The sequence below is a fragment of the Pteropus vampyrus genome, unplaced genomic scaffold (assembly GCF_000151845.1).
Source record: "Pteropus vampyrus isolate Shadow unplaced genomic scaffold, Pvam_2.0 Scaffold15, whole genome shotgun sequence".
NCBI classification, from domain to species: domain Eukaryota; kingdom Metazoa; phylum Chordata; class Mammalia; order Chiroptera; family Pteropodidae; genus Pteropus; species Pteropus vampyrus.
This window is the reverse complement of record NW_011888796.1, coordinates 4,834,845-4,855,484: the sequence shown is the minus strand read 5'-3', so window position 1 is coordinate 4,855,484 and position 20,640 is coordinate 4,834,845. Positions and strand designations below refer to the sequence as shown.

General features: G+C 34.3%; 1 protein-coding gene across 2 annotated transcripts in view; it reads right to left on the bottom strand.

Moving 5' to 3' along the window:
- WDR89 (WD repeat domain 89) overlaps positions 1-6,955 on the bottom strand; it is a 32,244-nt gene extending 25,289 nt beyond the window's left edge. Inside the window, exon 1 of one of the 2 annotated variants that reach the window (XM_011384589.2) lies at positions 6,747-6,955. The gene's annotated coding sequence lies outside the window, so the exon portion shown is untranslated. The remainder of the gene's footprint in view (positions 1-6,746) is intronic. The other variant, XM_011384593.2, reaches the window with a different exon arrangement.
- Between the last annotated feature and the right edge of the window lie 13,685 nt (positions 6,956-20,640).

The window sequence follows — 20,640 nt, the reverse complement described above, 5'->3', positions numbered from 1 at the left end:
TTAGAAACTAATTTGTTGTTAAAAATACTGACATTCAGCATGATACTAAATGGAAAAGAAAAGCAAATATATGATTTCATAAATAGTGCTTATGCACATAAAATAAAATCTTAAGTCTTATAAAGTATCATACACATTCTATTGTTGATCTGCATGAGCTGCAAATGTTTGAACATGTAAGTTGCACACTATTTTATAGCAACCCCAGACTTCTCAATATTTTAATGGGTAAAATTATTTTTCCCACAATAGAACTGTAAAAAGGGTTGCTATTCTCTCTAAACATTCTACATCATTTTCTTGAGCTATCTGGAACCTATCTGTGCTTCAAGATCTAGCTCAAAAGCTACTAGCACTATAAAATCTTGCTTAACCCAGTCTAAATTAAGTTTCTACTTCCTCCGAATGCCAAAATACTATGTTATTCACACATCAATAATCATATACTAAATAAACTGAAGTTATTTTTCTTGTTATGTTTTATATATTTATATTAGTTTCTCCTCACTGTAGAGTATAAATGTCTTAAGGACAGGAGTTGTGCTAATTCTCTAATATTAACCCACTACCAGCCTACCTCATGAAAGCCTACTTCCTGTGAGAGAAGTGTAAAAATACAAACACATGCAAAACAGACTCAACAGAGGAAGACAAAGGAAATGTCAAAGGAAAAGACAGAGAGAGAGAGACAGACACACACACACACACACACACACACACACACACACACACACAAAGAAACCTTAGAAGTGGCTATCCCTTTTCTGGAGAAAGTAAAGCTCCTACATAAGAAATAAATCAATGAGTAACAACATTGATGAAACATCCATAACCACAGCTTTGAGAAGGTTAATTCACTCCAACCTCCTAAAGTCATAGAAAGCTCCACAAAGGCTATAACTGAAGAAACTAAGGAAACGATTAGGATTTGGGAACATCACCTTACTTATACACTACACTATACACAGAAAGTATTCAATAAACACCTGCTGGTTGAATGTAATTTAATAGCTAGTCCTATATACTTAAATCTCGGAATTAAATGGTATGTTCAAAATGCTCTTCTTTCAAAAATACAGGATTAAATTATCTCAAATTTCCTACAAATGTGCTTACAAAATATAAACATGTTTTCGATGCCCAAGGATACATCTACATTTTAATAATTCAAGATTTTCAAAAATAACCCAATGATTCATAAATTGTATTCTTCCTATTTTTAGAATAGCTCAGGGGATTTGTTTGATTTTCAAACTCCTTTCTTAGTTCCTCAGAAAAACTTCAACTTGATTTTACAGTCTCAGGAAAAAAAGGGAAAAGTTTGGAGAGAATAAAATAGTTTCATAAAAATAATTCAGCATTACATTAAATATAAATTAATGACACGCCAATAAAATCACAACTTAAAAAAAAAACTAACCACTATAAAATTGTGTCAGTATCTTCCTTGAAAAGATATCTCTGTGATGCATGCTAACAACTTTGGTCTAAGTAATAGAGAATGAGCTAAAGGAAGGATTCCTGAAGAAAGGGAAGGCCTTTGATTAGATCAAAACCAAGATAGAAATGTACTCTTAACAGCCAAGAACTGGAAACATAATGGGAAACAAAGGAATGGGATGGATCAAGTCAATATGAGGAAGCTCAAGAAGTGTTACCACAGAAAAGGAGGCAGTGTATTGAAGGGAAAAGATTTGCACTAGAAGTGGCTTTTCTTTTTCTTTTGCATGTGACGTTCAGTAAATCACAGATCCCATCTGAATCTTGGTTTTTTCTCATCTTTCCACTTGCTCTATTTATTGGTTCTTTTGCATGCACCAATGATATAACAGTAATCTAAGATCTACTGAATTCTTGCTATAGGCCAAGAACTGTTCTAAACGCTTTATATGCATTATGTCTCATTTAACATTTTGGACAGCCTATAAAGTAGGTACATTTACTTCCCCATTTTATAATAAGAAAGTGAGGCTTAGGAAAAGTAGGTCATTCGACTCACAAATACAAAGCAGGGTTCCACTCGAACTCAAATATGATACAAGAGCCCACACTCTTAAATGCTTTCTTACACTGACTCTCAAATGATATAAAGGACATATTTCACAAAGCATTTTTAAATGGCCACTCAAATGTAAAGCAGTGTTATTATAATTCTTATTTGCACTGACTGAAATTAATCACTAACAATCAATCAAGCAATATACATTGGAAATATTTAAAGCATATACATGTGAAAAGTCTGAACACCAAAAAAGGTTTTTTTAAAAGGAGAGCAATATCAATGATGTGAAATTCAGTGCAAATTTTGGTTGCCTAGGTCAAATATTTAGTCTTAAAGAAAGACTTAAAATATCAGCTATAAGATACAATAAATTTAAAATACAGGTCCTAGAGCATTTTCTCTTCTAGCTATTATTTCACATTAACACTTCATGATGATATTGAATAAAATCAATGAGCCAATTTATTTAATAGTGTTTGTCAGGCATTGTTTTGACACCTCACAAATATTTACTAATTTAATTCTCATAACATCCTATGAAGTGCTTATAATTATCCCATTTCCCAGATGGAAAATTGAAGCACAGTGGTCACATGTGAACAACTGAAGGTCACAGAATTAGTAATCGAAGCCAATACTCAATTCAGGAAAGGTTTGGTTTAAGAATCTGTGCTCTTAACCATTAGCTCTGCTGCAATTCAAAGAATGGTGAAATTCTTTTTTAAAAAGCCAATAGAAAGTAATAATGATCAGGATGAATGACTACAAAGAAAATGGAGATAAGGAGTCACTTATCTCTTGTAAATTATCAGGAAAATCCTTTTCATTATAATAGCACACCAAGCCTTAGTCTTTAGAAAAAGAGGTGTCTTTTAATTTTCCTATGAAGTTGTACTGTTAGCAAATCAAAATGAAATTGGAGATTAATATTACTTAACACTAATATTAACTTAAAAGACTTGATAGACAAAAAGTTTATCATTTTTTTTTTTGTCCAGTCAACTTCTGAAGAGGCAAACAACTGTGGTAAACTTAAAAAAAATCACAAGCCCAGAAAATTTGTAAACTACAAAAAATGGTTTTACAATCCTTAAATTTTAAGTTTTGCTAAAAATCTCATTATGATGTACAATTTATCTAGCTGAATAAGCCAGCTAAGTCAGCAGAACCCAAGAAAAACCTGCATTTATTAAATCTAAATGAATCTAATTTTAAAGGCTAAAATGTGAAATAAAGTGACCCAACAATAGTACTATTTTTCAAGAGTTTTTTAAAAAATCACTTCTAACTAGAGTAATCTCAATCACTGAAATTTATTCTAAACCAAATAAGGCAATTTATACGATCAAATAATTCTGTGTGATGATGAGGAAACCTAAGGAATTTTTCAGTCACTGAGAAATGCTAGCTTCCCAGGTAGTATCAGCTTCAAAGAGTTTTTTAAAATGTTCATTCCTCCTTATTTATTTCATTTGGATTACTACCCCATCCAAGGAACAGAGAGGGTTAGTGAATCAAATGGGAACATTTAACAAATAAGTGAAATAGGTTACAGTTGGATTACTGGGAGAATTTTTATCAGTTATATAATTAATCATCCAAAGAAGTCTAATAAACTACACTTTAAGTGTACAAAAACAAAAACTTTGCAGCATATACTATACTATACTGCATACTATACCCTCACATCCCAAAGTTAGGTGGTAGACCACCCACATTGGGTTTGCAAAGGTGGCCTAAAACTAGTTTTGCAATCATTAGCTTGACATCCATTTTGAGGGAATAAAAGCACCAAAGTGGAGGCTGAAAAAAGAATTCCTTTGGAAATTGTTTGTGGGAAAATACTATGAAATTTTTTTCTCTGTTCCTACTTTAACATGCATGAGTAGCTCAAACTTAGAGGCCTTGATTTGGTCCCCTGTAGACTATTGATATAGGATCTATGCCTGGAAAAGCCTAATAGACAATGGCTGGCTACCTGCTCAAACCGAACAAGGAGAAATGGCTGTTTTGCACTGTTATTGGCCTGTACACCCATTTTGTCAGGACAAAGGATGTGAGGCTTTTTCCTGTAGACTTGATGACAGCACAGGTATAGAGCCAGCTTAAAAAGGACTTTGTCTAATAGGGTTGTCTAGAGAGGTATTTGGATGCCAACAGAGTTCAGAGGATGCAGAAACCAAAAGCTGTAAATTAAGAGCTGAAGACAAGTCTTAAGCAGCTGGCTAGTGGTAGTGTTCATTATAGCAGAGACTGCTAATTACCAGCTAGCACTTCACCAGCTAGGCATATAACTGGACCATTTAAGTGTGACTACCTGAGTTCTAGCCAAAGAACTGTGAGAAAAAATAGTGTATGCATGATTGATAAAAATGTCTCACATGTGCTTTTCTTGCCCTTTCCCCTTCCAACTCCATGCAAAAAGCAGAGACCTTTACTGAATAGTTATCATATACCAAATGCCTACTAGGAGCTGGGTTTATTCACAATCTTATCCCAACAACCGGATGATAACAAACCCAACTCATCAGATCCTGTTTCCTGAGAATTATGAATTCCAGCCAGACATGAGAAAGCAAACAGGGGGTTATCTTCTTAAGATATGACAACAAACTGAAGTCATCGGAGCTACTGTCTTCTAGCTAAGGGGATTGGTGGATATCAACGAAGAGGAAATACCAGTCCAGTTCTCCGTGAAGCCTAGTGCAAAGTCTAGCCTTAAGAGCAATAGAATCCAGTCTTTGCTTGGTTGCTTGAATGGCTTCCTTATAATCAATCCCCATTACCTGAGATCATGCTTCTCTGGGGGACACATACCTATGACTATAGTAAACTGGCTATTATAAGAAGTGAATCGAAAACAGTGTTCACTGCGGGGGGGGGGGGGGGGGAGGTTGCGTATAAGTGACTTGGCTCAATCCAAACCTGTGTTGTTCAAAGGTCAGTCCTATAGCCTCAACAGCTTAGCAGTGATTTGCACACAACTGGCCTTAAAATATTGAACTAAATTAATATGAATAGCAATCCAGTTCAGAAATATAGAAATTCTCATTTTCAATTACAGTCTTTTGCTATCAAGTAAATGAAAATATCTTAAATATGTAGAAATGGTGGGAAAAGTAATTCTTTAAAGCATCATAGAGAAAAGGAAAGTAAGCATTATCTTCAGTCCTATTTGTAACTGATAAAAGATGCAAGAAAAAAATCATGATTTTAGGTTAGGACAAAGATACAACTCAAAAACTACATGGATCACAATATGTGAGCGAAAATAACTCACAAAAAGTTATGTGGGCTGATCTAATTTCGCTTTATGCTATTTACAGCAGCCAAAGGTAAGGCTATAAACCAGACAAGCAAGACTTGTGCATTTACAAGGAATACTGTCTTGAACCTGGGGAAGATGGTAAGTGGGACACATAGGTGTGCTGGCTGGAAAATTACTGCTTGGCTATCGCACACAGGAACATAGGCTATCGCCCATGGGAACATAGGCTATCACCCATGGGAATATAACATTCTAATAAGCTTTCTGCTTCTGTACCCCTGCTTGCACACCCGACCTGTGGGTTTACAGGTAGTGAATAGGAGAAAAATATACCTTTGTGTTTAAGACAGAATGAGGAATGGGATTTAAGGCTTAAAAACCTTGTACCTCTACATTTCGGGGCTGCTTAATTTGGGGTCTGCATACCCCTGGCAGACCCAGCTGGCTGAATAAAGAGTGTGCTTCCTATAACTCACTGGTTTCTGGTGGTCCGTGTGTCTATCGGGGGGCTGGCGGCTACAACATAGGCTTAAGTGGTACTAGGGTGTATGTTATCAAGGTTATATAGTCTGCACTAGGTTCAAATGACGGTCTAGCCTCCACAAGAAAGAATTTGAAAAGCACAAGGTTATATGTAGTTAACATCAGTAATTTATATTTTAGATCCATTATCTTATTCGATCCTCACAACTCTGGGAAGTAGAGAAGGCTGGTACTGATTTCAATTCTGCACTTGAAGAAGCTGAGGCTGAGTGGGCAACTTCCCCAAAGGATAGTAGGTGGCTCCTACACTGATGTCTTTCTACTGGATTTTACCTCGATAATAACAATCCATTTACTTGTATTATTTTATAAAATAACTTCAAGACAAAAAACAAGAGCAATATTTTACAAATAATACATTTTAATTTTACGTTCATGGAAACCGAATGCCACATCAAGTTGTCAAAGACAAGCCGAAGAGAACACGTGGACTTAAGTAACAGTACCTACCTCTTTAGATTGCTATGTGGTTTAAATGAGATAACAGATATAAAGTGTTTAACACAATAGTTGGTCTCGCAGTTCTACTACATCACATGACATCTTTCCACAAATGAAAATCTGCTTCCTAATTTTGAAAATTAACCAACCCAGGAGGTGGGTTGGAAAGAATGCTACCCTCCCTTCAAAACATGCCAAAAGGCTCTATGCTTTTCAATGAGAATGACCCACAGTAAGTACTGGGGACAGCGATGCCGCCAACCTAATCCGCGGAAGGCGCTCAGGAAACACACTGAACGAGTTTGACAAAGACTCGGACCCCAACACCAGAAGCCCCAACACGTGGTTTCTCCTCCGGCTCCTCCCCATTCCCAACGCTCTTCGCGCTAGAGGGTCAGCGGCTCTGGCTTTCTGGACTCAACCAGTACTGCCGCCTCACGTCGAGAGCTGCCCACCCGGGAGATTCGCCCAGCCCGGCCCTATGAAATGTACCTCAGCTATAAGCCCAAAATCGGCGCGGGAGAGAAATCTAGGCTCAGTCAAGGCGCAGAGATGATGACCGGAACTGCATCGTCTACCTCTATGATTGGGTAAACGCTCCAAGGAAAATGAAGAAGATTGGTCAGCAGCAGAGAGGCGGGCTACAGCCCAGAGGAAGCGCAAGAGGCGAGGCGGGGAGGCGCGAGGAATTGCCGGGAGCCGACCTCTCTTCGGATTGGACAAAAACAGGATGTCTGCGCCTGCGTAGACTCAGTTACGTAAGCGCCGTACACAGCCACCCTTACGTTACGTTACGTTGCGTTACGTTACGTTAAGGGATGTTTCAACGACTCATTGGTTGTGATCTTGGGCCTCTTGGCTGCGTGGCCAATAAAGGACAAGAATAAAGCGAGTTCTGCCTCTTCTTCGAGCGATTGGGTCCTTCGGTTGGCACTGGCAACGTGAGTTTCTTTTAGGGTTTAGACGCTGGAACTTTCACCGAGCCAGGCTCGGATAGAGAAATGGTAACCAAGAAGCTTCTCCGAGTGAGAAATAGTAGTTAGAATTGGGCCTTGAAACACCGACATACGCTCAGAACTTCTAAGTATGACTTCAGTGTTGGTATTCAAAGGAACCAATCCTTTATGCCCTCTTTGGCTTGGCTGTGTCATTGGCTTAAAAAGTTATCAATTTTAAGGTAGCTCCACCTTCGCCCCAGGGCACTCTGATTTGTAGTCCTGAATGCCTAAATACTGTAGCTTTAAAGGGTTGTTGCTACTGAAATCTTAATAGACGCTGACATTTACTGTGGTTCTGATGTGTTCCTTTGTGTTTTTTATCCTTTCACTTACTAGCACCATTAAAACGAAGGATAGGAAAACTGGAAAGACTTTCTGTATGTAAGATATAAATATTAGTGTTTCAAACATTTTCCTACTGTGGCCGGTGCTCTGCTAGACGTTGTAATTACTGTACTAGAGAGAATACTTATATTTTTGGTTTGTAAATTTTTTTCTATTACGACAAAATGGTCATTGATTTTTATATTAGTGTCCATTTGAGAGTTTTCGAATAGTATCCTGTATTTAGCAATTGTACGTAACTATAATGGCGCGGGTAGCAGCTGCTTACATAAACCAAGCGTTGATATTACATGAAGTAATTGATTGCTGTCTTGACAGGAAAATAGTCTTGTAATCCAAATGTCAAGAGTGAACAATTTCAAGAGGTACACACATTGTATACTAGGATTGTATCATGAAGTTCATTTTCACCCTTTTTAGAAACATTATTTTAGTTTAAGGTAGTGTTTCCTTGCCTTTATTGAAGCATGAATTCCTTTTATTTCTGTAAGTCCATTTAGTAATACTTCATCATTTTGTGTTTAGCAAAAATAAAATTATTAATCTATAAACACTAAAACTTCCTGAGTGAAGTTCTCTCTTTTGATAAGTTTTTTCCTGTTTAACTTGTAATACAAACTTTTGTGTAAGAAAAATCAGGGTTTGTGATATATAATAGTTCTACATTTCTAGATTAAAAATTACACTTTACAGGATTAAAGCCAAGCAAAAACTACTTTTATGACTGATTTTTGGAATTATTAAATTTTTGTTTAAAAAATCAAATTATAATTTTTTGTATCGTTTCTAAATAATGAGAGAAAGTTTTAGGTTATTTGTAAATGAAACATCAGAGATATGACTTCTTTTTATTTTCAATAAATGAAGAGCCGAATTGGATGTAATCACTAGATTTCTCCTCTTACTGTTCTATATGGTGTACTATATGAAGTTCGTGGATATGAAAATCATCCTAAGGCAAAAATGCAGAATTATCAGTTATAATGCTTTCTTTTACTTAGCATTTTAATGGTATTTTCTTTTTTGCCTTCTATTTTAAATAAATGGTCCATTTAGGATATAAATTAAACTCCTGTGACTAAATAAAAACTATTAAAAACTGCAGGTACGAAGACTGCTACTGTGGTTATCAGTGTTCAGCAGAGTGATAAATCAACTGAGTGTATTGTGAGCACATTTGGCTGATCTATATTAACTGTCATTAGTGCTCACTCATTTGGAGTCTTTTGGAAGTTCCAGAGTATTCCATTTTAAAGTGAAAAACTTATTTGTTGAGAATTTAAAAATAGAAATTAAAAACAGGCACCATTCTGCCTTTTAAGTATGAACCCTGAAATCATCTTTGTATACCATCTATTGGGAAATCATTTAAGAAATTACCTCAACATGAGATAAATACAAGATGACTTGAGATGCAGGAAAAGAATTACAACCCCTATTTGTATTTACTTTTTAATCTCAATGTTTTTCTTTCCATTTCTGTGGTTTAAAACATTCTATTCATGATATAGCAGTATAAATTTTTAAAAATCTAACTATATATATACATGTATATATAAACTGGAGCAAATGGTAAAAAAAGCATGTAATCAAAAGAGTCTGGAGGTGTTAAAGAAAAAATTATTCCTGATAGTTGTTAAAGATGGTAAATCAGACTTTATTCAAGGGGGCTGTTATGGTGGAGGTTTTAATAGGTGGGGTCAACTTTGAATACAACAGGAAAAGTGGGGATTTATAGCTAAAGAGCAGGTTGTCAGGATCAGTGGATGGAAAATTACAAAGAAACATCAGGGGAAAGGGGGATTATTGCTACATCGACTCAACAGGATTCTTACTGAAAGCAGTCCAGGGTAATCACACACCACCTGGGGATAATGTAGGATCAAGAACCCAATCAGATGTCGAGGGAGAAGGATTCTCATTAAACTGACTTAGGAGGATTCTTGCTAGAACTGGACACCACTATAAGGAAGGATATGGGAGCCCAAGGGCAGGCCTAGTCAAAAAGAGAATATATATATGTGTGTATACCTTCCCCATACATACTCACTCCTATATACACAGAAAAAAATTGTATTTGCTATTATTAAAATATAAAGTCCAAATTGTTCATAATACGACTTGGAAATACGCTCAATCATGATATCAGGGCTCAACCAGAGAAACAGGACCAGCAGGAGGCATATATTAAGGAATTTTTTGCAAGGAATTGACTTACACAATTATGAGGGCTAGCTAGAAGGCAAGCTTGAAATCTGAATAGCAGGCTAGAACTCTGAGGCATGAGCTGAAGTTTCAGTCCTCAAGTGGAAAAGAATTTCTTCTGGGAAACCAGCTCCACAGGTCTTTCAATTGATTGAATCAGGCCCATCCAAATTAGGTAGGATAATCTTTATTTAAAGTCTTTTGATTATGAACACTAATTACATCTACACAATACCTTCATAGTAACATGTAGATGAAGAACCTAAGTTCATTTGAGAGTGGGGTTTCAGACTTGGAAGTCATTCCTGAGAATCATGTTTAACGCTGTGTTTTATATTTGTGGGAGTGGGTTAGTGTAAGCATATGCCATGTACAGATCAATCCCATTTTCTACTCTGGTAAAATACATCTGAAAGAAACATTCTGCCTTCAAACTTCATTCTAGCCTGCCTCGCTAACTCCCTGCCTAACAGCCTACATTTGAAACCTCTGCCTCCATTCCTAAGCATCATATGCCTTTGACCAACTCTTGAATCCCAGAGCCCCTTGAAGGTTTCCCAGTATATAAGGTCCACACCTAGACATGCATACCTCTGTTATTTAAGGAGTACTTTCTGGCAAGCTATCAGCTCTGGAGCTTTTAAAAATGTCAACAAGACTGCCCTTGAAGCCAGAGAGCATGAGTGGTAGTGAGGACATCCTGTGACAGGTGCCGGCTGGTTTATACCAGTCACCATGCCAAACTGTTTTTAGTTTTTTGTTTTCCAAAATAGTGATAGTGTTTTAACTCCTTTAGTTTTAAGATGGACTTTCTATTACCCCTTTTAGTTTAGACAGATGAAAGTTGGGGAGAGGCAGAACTAGTACTGAAACTGATAATGATATTAATCAAAAACACCAACTACCACCAGTAAACCTCTTTACAGCTGCTCAAAAGTTGTGAATTGACTAGTTTAAGCTGTATATTCTCTTACTGCCACTTTGAAGTTAAAAAGAATGAACAAATGAACAAATAGTTAAAAATACTTTAAATGGAGTTAAGAGGAAAAGAAAAGGCTAGAGTATTTGATAAATTAGTCTCTAGGTCTATTTAAGTAAGAATTAGGATCATAGTTTATTTTAGACAGAGAAATATGGTTAGGACCAAAAGCAGCAGTTTAGGATCTTAATTGCTATGAAAATAAATTCAATTCTTTCTTAAATAAGATATAGAAGTGCCTATTTGCCCATGCATATAGAGTTTATTTGGGGCAGGGCATATGCTACAAGAGTGGCTCTAAATGAACATAGCTCAAAGTTATTGAATTGCTAAGGCAAATGCACATTTATACCCTCCTTTTTTCTCCTCAGTCCTTGCACCCATTTTGTCCTGATTCTTCTTTTCAGATTGTACTTACCTTTACAAACTTCAATATGGAAAAGTTCTATCATACACAAATGCAGAAAAAATATGGGCTCTTATGTATATGACCCCATCACCCAACTTCAGCTGATGGCTTAACTTGTTATATCTGTACTTGCACCCACTACCCCACCACATTTCCTATCAGATTATAAGCAAATCCTAGACATCATTTTATTTGTAAATATTACTCTTTGTATCTCTAAATTATATGACTTCTTTTCCAAACATAATCACAATAGGCAGATATTTTAATAAGGACTATTACTCAAAACTAGGCATGTGGTTTTGAGCAATTTATTTCATCTCTCTAATCCAGGGGTTTTATAAAGATTAACAATGTAAATAAAACACCTAGCACAGTGCTTGTCACATTGTGGGCATTCAGGAAATACTAGTTCAAGTTCCAATCTTTGATCCACTTACACCTCTTGCTCTGAAAGATTATAGGAAGGATGACAAAAAGAAAGATGCTTGTTGAGCCCTTTCACTGTTGAAAATTATCCTTGAAAAAAAATAAAATAAAATAATAGCATCAGGAATGTACAACAGCCAGGAAGTGGAATCAAGAAAGTTTAAGTGAAGTATATCAAAGTTAGGCAAAGTAGAGTAGTGCCCAGTGTTAAAAAGAAAACTTATGTGAAACAGACTATTTGACTAATCTGATATTCTTAGGCTTTTTCTTTTTGAATGTGACCTACAGCTGATGTATGTGACGGTATAATACAAAATTATTTATCTGAGTTGAAAAAAAGATATGAAAGCCTTCTGTTTTCTTTTGTAGGAGTTCTGGAACTTTTAGCCCCCAGACTCAAATACCAATAGTATTCGTACTCGTTGTCTATGTCCTTTTGGATTTACTTGTTAATTGATGCTTTCTTATCTCCTGTTCTAGAAAAGCATTTAGTAGGAGGTTGGATTTAATTTTCTAAGCATTATAGTAAATAAATTTCCTTGGCAAAATACACAATATCCTAAGTTGTGCCAAGCATTATAAAGATGGATCTGATCATTATTGCTAGCATCTTAATATCTGAGCAATAATATCACATTGCAACAGAACCATGTTTCTTTCATTTTAAAAAATACATTATGATGGAAATAAAATGGAGTCTCAATGAGAGTTGACAGCTTAAATAAATTTTGTAATCAGATAATTACAGATGACTGCTCTCAGGCTGATGAAGTGAAAATTTAGAAGATAAAAGAAACATTAAGTAGATTAAGTCTCAGTCATGAATATATTAATCTAATTAGCATTTTCACCCTTCAATTCAAATATTGAAAATTGATACATTTGAAAAAAATTACTTGACAACTACTTAGAATAGCATGAGCAGTGAAGAGAACTATTTCTTTCAAAAAGCAAAAGCATAAAACCAAGTATAACTGGGATAAATTATACCCTTTTGACTTCTGTGAGAATGCTCTGGGTAAGAAAAATAAATCTCCTTCTTTCCCCTTAACAGTAACCTTACCTGCATACTTGATTTGCTAAGATAAGGAGAAGCAAGGATTTCAATGTTTTGCTGGGTATTTGAATAGACAGATGGTAACCCTAGAGGAAGATGACAACATAACATGAAATAGTCACTGTTTTGGTCATTTCTAATGCACAAGGAGGCCTCTGGGCATGATTAGGAAACTGGAGGATAAAAAATGAGGAACAGAAACCACTCTGCAAAAATAACATAAAGTACTACATTTATTTAATTTACATGAAATGTGTTTTTATTTAGAAAATGTTCTCCTTAATATGAATTGATTCATTCATTCAACAAATATTTTTGATCACCTATTAAATGCCTAGTATATTTTAGGTCCTGGAGATACAATGTTAAAACAGAGTCCCTGCCTTTATACAGCTTACTTTCCAGTTGGCAGACAGACAATATCTATAATATATATTAAAAAGCATATAAAGTAATTTTAGCTAATGATAAATGCTATGCAGGGTAGAATAATAAAAATAACACTGGTATGACCAGCTTGGTATCACATCCCCTTGTATTCCCTTGTATTTGCTGTCTTTCTTCCCTGCCTCGCTTACCTTTTCTGATTACTCTTTCTTGCCATTGAGCTTACCAATAAAGTGTTAGTATATAAGCTTTAGCTTTTGTCTACATTCCCACATACTCTCCCTACTCCATCCTACCACCAGTCAAAAACATCAGCCAGTCTTAGCCTTGTTGTGACTGGTGTTATGTCTTTAGTTGCTGGATCATAGGAAGGTCTGGGAGGTGCTGGAATAGCAAGAGCCGGGGATACACTCAGGATCTGGAACATCAACTATTTACTTACCATCATAGAAGTAGGGCATTTCAATATTATGGTAATTGATGTAGCTGTGCTAAAGTATATTGACTGAAAATTGGCCCTGCTGCTCTGAAGAAAAATAAAGCAGGCTAAGAGGTTGGAGAGTGATAGAATAACTCTATATTCTATCTGAGAAGTAGTGTCCTTGGGAGGTTGTGTATGATGTGTGTGTGAGTTTGTGTGTAGAGATTTGATACAGCAGTTATCTCTTGGATGACCAGAGAGCATGGGAAACATCTGTTTACCCCATACTGATGGAGAGACTTTGGTGGGAACCAGAACTAGAAATGCCAAAGCCAACTTTAAAACTTCTGATAAAGACTCCTTTGTGTTGTTCTGGACTGAATAATATTTTAAGATATATGTTGCAATGAGTTAGTTTACTATAGATTGAACGGATGTGTGTGTGTGTGTGTGTGTGTGTGTGTGAGAGAGAGAGAGAGAGAGAGAGAGAGAGAGAGAGAGAGAGAGAGAGGGTCACAGGGTCTACCTTTTCCTTCTTCCTACAAATATGTCTCTTCCATTCTATAAGAAACTTTCCTGTGACCCTGACTGCCCACTGACTTATTTAATTTTCTTTAATACCTTATATGCTACCTCCATTTCATCATGTCACCCTTATTCTTCAGACTGCTAGAATATAGCTTTAGTCTTTGCCTCCTCCTAAATGTTAATGTCCCCAGAGCTCCACAGAAAATTTTCTCCACCTTCTGTGTTCCCTTCTCAGTGACTTTACTATCCAGCCAACCACACCAAAAGCCTTAATATAATTTTTGACCCTTTTCATTCAGTCACATGTTGACAGTACCTGGGAGAAAAACAAAACATTCTCAGGTTTGGTTTTGCTTCCCCCACCGCTACTGCCCTATTTCAGACCCTATTAGATTTGCTTGGACTTTGCAATAGCTTTAAACCAACTTTGTCTGCCTCTATTTTCTCCCCTCTCCAGCTTCTTCTCTACAAAGTTACCATTGTTGTATCTTTAAAAAAAAAAAAATAAGAAATCTTTAACTCTTCTACTTAAAACTTCAGTAGACTTTTGATTTTAAAAAGGAGAGTAACAAGAATTTCTCTCTGCTTCCTCCTATTTTCTAAAATGATCATAAAGGAATGAAAAAAAAATCCAGAAGGATCAAGCAAATGAAAGAGAAAACAAGGGAGATTTAAATGGATTTATAGATGAAAATATAAAGGAAGAGTGGTAATTGATTTATCGGGATGGATGAAGTAATAATTTAAGGAACAGAAGTCATCAATGTTAATAAAAAGCAAGCTAATTAACTCTGAAGAACCTCTTATAGGCTGAGTGCTGACAGGCACCAAGTCCACAAGATGGCATTAGACATAGGACCAAAAGTCAGTCTGTCAATAGACTCCCAATTCCCCTCTCTCATCCTACACACAGATCTTCACCTCTAAAAATGAACACACAGCCAAAGATCTCAGAATGCTCTCTCCTTCACTCATCTTCTTTCTCCTAGCATTACTGTGTTCCTTTTTGTACATAGAGACATGTGTACCTGTACCATTCAAACTTTTGGGTCTCAGGACCTCTCTTCACTCTTTAAAAATTATTGAGGACCCCAAATAACTTTTATTTGTGTGCATGATGTCTATCAATACCAGATTCAAAAAATCACTGGCATAGAAATTCTCATCTTAGACTCTACTTCTTGAGAACCTGGCCTAAGACAATAAATATATGATTTAAAAACAGTCATGCAAAGCAGACAGGCATTGAAAAAGTCAATAATAAAAGCAAAAACAACAACAAAATGGAAGAACTATTTTTCCAATTTTTGGTAAAATCTCTTCTTAGCTAAAATATAGGATAAAAATGAATTTAATGAGCTCTAACAAGAAGTCAGCTAAAAGAATTAGAAACTATAAATAAGACTATATGAAATATGGATTTCTATCCACTTCTCTAGCAAATGAGTCTGGCCTTAGTGACTATAATGGTTTGCCATATTAGCTAGTGATCATATAAAAACATCATTATTATCAGGTATTTAAAATCTATAGATCTAGAATATGAAGCTAAATCTCAACATTAAGTGATAAGTATATAGAATTCTAACATTTCTTCTGAGTTTTCTTACTTTACAGTGAAAGACAAAACAAAAATGGCAACAACTAAAAAGAAACCAGCTCGTATACCATTGGGGAGATGTTTCTTTCCTCTACAGTTAAAAATGGCTAAAATAATTTAAAGAATTTTACAAAAGAGACAAACTAAAACACATTCTTTAGGTAACATATACTAAAGGGAATATTGTTGAAAGAACAACATTAAATAGAAAATATTGTTGAACAACAGAAAATATTGTTGAAAGTTGAAGAAACTAGTATTAGAACAAATAATGCCTCGTAGGAGGTTCCTATTCAGTATAAGTTTCTAATATGTCTCAGCTTATGGTATTTGTTCAATTCTGAATCAATAATGCAGTACAGGAAGAATTCTTTTTCTTCTCTATTAAAAGAAAGATATCCGAGAGAGAGTATGTTTTCAGTAATAAATGACTACTTTAATAAAAACAGTTTCTTATGGGAAAATAAAACAGATTTTTTTTTTAGTGGAGCAATTAAATTTCACTAAAATAAATGAATTTTATGGAATATGTTCTAATAACTGTAAAATCAAATCCCTGGATTTTTCATTGGCAAGTCATATGACAAGAAAGTTAAAACCAAATTGTGCAAACTTCAGTAGGATATCATATATCTAGTCATTTTAATAAAACCAAGACTTAAACATTTTAGTGTAGACTCTTTAAAATACTTTTTAATTATTTGTAGAATGGGCATAACATTTTTTCATAAAACAAGAGAGTGGTTCACTGATATTTTTTGACAAAATAGTTAAAATATCTGCCAAAGTGAAGATGAGTTACACATTTCCTTTTACAAAAAGGAAAGTTTCAAATTTCCCGTCCTTTCCTGTGCTGACAAGTGGCTCTCTGTAAAATGCAATGTTGGCAGATATTTTGGGGAAACAGAAAAAGGGAACACTTTATCTGTTGCTTCAAGGTAACAAAGACCTTTTAATAATGAACGGAAAAGTAATTGCTTATCAAAAGCAAGTATAATTTGAAAACACTTTTGGAAATGTTTCTATTATTCTGTGATTTTATTGCTGAAAATGACGCAAGTTTGTCACCCATAAAAATTCAGAAAAACACTGAAATTTGGAAACAGAATTATCAACCTTGTTTGAAAATTTTCCAAATGAAGAGTTACTGTAGATTTTTAATCTGTTTGTTAGACATAAAAATACAACATCTTCTAATTGACATTAGGGAAGATGGATATTTCTAGTGAAATTTCAACAAAAACCTTTCCATAATTAGGCTATAAGACAGAAAAAATGAGTATCCTGATTTTGTACTATTTCCTTTTAAATCTTAGTACCTTTTCAAGGTATGTTTTTCATTTATGATAGACATTAAAACCAAGAAGTGTAATAAATTGAATGTAGAATGAGACTTTCAAGTCGATTTATAGCCAAGATATCAAACCAAGATTTTCTAAAATAATGAAGTTATTATTAATGTTTTTGATGAGCAAATATATGAAAATCAGTAAAAATTATTTTAGCTCTCATTCTTTAAAAATCCCTAAGCAATGTTATAATATAAAGAACATTATTACAGTACATGTAGATAATTTATTAGTTAAAGATTGAGAGTGGATACTTAAAAAATTTTATGATGAATGTACAATTAACAAAGTTTGGTCTAGTAAGTAGTAAGTGCCACGCTGGCAGAATGGTTCTTATTCTTTAATCAAACTCTCTAAGCTGATACAATTAAGTATTTTAATTGCATTCTAAAAGAGGTGAAAATCTAAGATGTAAGAATGAAAATATAATTTTCCATATTTTCTTCGCCAAACAACTTGAAACTTTACATGAAGTAATGTGTGTGTAAATCAAACATTCTTCCTATAATGGGAAATTATGTCAACAGAGGAAACATGTAAACAAGTCTGTTGTGTGGTAGATTGGGGTCTACCTTTCTTATTGACTATAGAGAGCCAAAACAGATGGACCATATATGAGCCATGGCCTTTCACACATTTTCTACCCATAAAAAGGTGATTCAATAGATGTCATATTATCACCATTTCAACACACAGAAAAATCACTCTTGCATTTACAGATGTGGGGAGAAGCTGCAGCATCTCCCTTAAAACTTTCCAAAGAATGGAAGTTTTGGCACATTCCTATCTTATTGGCTGAGACAGAAAAGTACAAGAATGAGAGAATGAGTTCCCTCAAAAATAATAAGAAAATCCTCAAGGCAATTGGTTGCAAATTTAATACACAAAGATCAGTAATTTTCCCATAAATAGAAAAGACTCAGTTAGAAAATTAAATGAATAAAAGATCCCATATACTATTTAAAAGATTATATACTCAGGGACAAATTCAAGAAATGTGCTGGGCCTGTATGAAGCCAACGTGAGCATAGTGAAGATGATTTGAGTATATTTTCCAGAGTCAGTTCAGTTATCACTTCTAAAGGGAATACTGCCCAAACCCTCCCAGATTAAATTAAATCACTTATTATAAGCCCACCACATGACCATGTATCTTTCCCTTAAAGCTTCGCAATTTTATGTTTATATGTGCAATTGTTTGACTAATCACTGTTCCCCCTTCTGGATTTTATAAAATCTATAACATTTATTACATTAGTTACATTTATATCTTCAGTTCCTAGCAGAGTTTCTGGTATAACAGGCACTCAGTAGATGTTTCTTAAGTGAGTGATGAAAGAAAGAGAGAGAGAGAGAGAGAGAGAGAGAGAGAGAGAGAGAAAGAATGAATATATTATGCTTTGTTAGAAAGACAATGTAAAAATGTTATTTCTATATAAATTAATCTATATATTCATTAATAACAATCGGAATGTCAAGTGTTATTTTTGGGAACTTAACAAAGTGTTATTAGAATTCATCTAGATTCCAGAGATGAATGGTGGGACAGTTAGTTACACAACAATGTGAATGTGCACAAGGAAACCGTATACTTAAAAATGGTTAAAATGATCAATTTTATGTATATTGTACCACGATAAAAACTATGACTGGCCAAAAAAAATTTCATCTAGAAATCTGAGAATAGATGGGAAAACTGTTTTTAAAAGAACATTTATGGATGATTAGTCTTTAGATCAAAACTTATTATAAAACTACAAACATTTGCAACCAGATAAACAAATCAATGAAGGTGAAAAAAGAATCCAGAAAAAAACTAATATTTATGTGGAAATTTAGTGTATGATAAAATGACATTTCAGAATAATAAGTAAAAGATGGCTTATTCAACATTAGTTTTGGGAAAATAGGGTAGCCATAAAAGAAAAGGGGTAAATTTAAGTGATCTTACTTCTTTAGAAAAATTATAAATTTTAAATAGGTGATTCACATCCATGATAAAAAAAAAAACCTTGAAACAGTACAAAAGTGTACACATTAAAAAGTAAATTCCCCTCCCGTCTCCCCATTTCTCTTCCCAAAGGCAATCACTACAACCAGTTTCTTATTTCCAGAGATAACCTATGCCATATATAGATATATGTGTGTGTGTGTGTGTGTGTGTGTGTGTATAAAATCTGTTTTTGGTAGACAGATGGGAGCATACTTTTCTTCTCTTTGCTTTTTTTTCTTGGAAATACCTTAGAATTAATTCCATATTAGTATGTAGAGAATTGCCTTTGCCACCTCTTTTGTTATTGGTTACATAAAATATTCCATTGAACAGTATTACATATCTAAGAACATATATTTATTTTTGTTTGGAATAATATATATGTGTGAATGACATAGAAAGAGTTAATATGCAAAGAACTCTCACAGATCAGTAAGAGAAAGAAAAACAAGCCTAAAGAAGAATTGACAAAGGCATGAATATGTAACACAAGGAAAAAAATAAACACTTGGAAAGATGCTTAACCTTGTAAATAAATAAATGCAATATATAACACTAAAAATAATTTTAAGAATGAAGCATTTTTCACTCAGAGTGTAAATTATAGAAAAGTTCAATAATATCCATCTTGTATCAGTGATGAATAAGGAAGCAGGTACTCTCATACCATTAGTGGCACTATAAAGTGATATAACCTGTCTGGAGAGCAATCTGACAACATCTGTCAACACCAAAAAATTTACAAAAGCTTTGACTCACTAATTCCGCTTCTCATAAATGCATAAAAATGTATATATAAGATTAGTCACTGTATCGCTGTAATTTTTTAAAACCTAGCAAGATCTTAAATGTACAAATGGAATACTAAATTATGCTACAAGGATACAATAATATTTAGGCATTAAAATTAGGTACAGCCTCCATATACATTTTTAAATGGAGAAAACTGTAGAGCACTATATATGTAGTTCATTTTATTTAAATTAACTTTAAAAAATATATATGCTAGTATATACATTTAAAAATGTCTACAGAAGAATTGGTCAACAATGGTTACCTCTGAGGTCTAAAATTATTTAACCGAAGGGAGGAGACTTTATGTTTTAATTTTTTATGTAACTATGGGCAAGTTTTACTAATTTATGATATAGTTTTAAAAATATCAATGCACCAAAACGGCCACCTAAAATGACTACATTAAAATGTCATGTACCCAATCAGAATTCTTTGTTGCAATTCCCCTTTAGGAAAAAGCAGCCCCTAACTCCGACAATAGGGTGTTGATACAGACTACAATAACACTTGAAAACTTGCTGTTCCAGATTTTGACTGTAAGGAGAGGTTAGACTCTCTGTAGTTTAAAATAAAAACAAAACAAAACAAAAGTGTAATTACAAAGTCGTGGAAAATTTTATTTGTAAATTTTAAAAGATTTTCATCCAAAAGAGCTTTCTTATTAACACTCAACTAATTTTAAAAAGTTAAATAGTTCATCTCAAAGCATTCTGGTAAATTTTGTTTAACTGACATTTAGCTTTAAATTAATACACTTTAAAGTATAGATATTAAAATTTACAACTTAACTCAGTGATCTTCATCCTTAAAATGTGTGCAGTTTATTGTACATAAATTACATATCCATAAAGTTTATTTTTAAAATATTTACAACTTACTGCTGATTAGTTT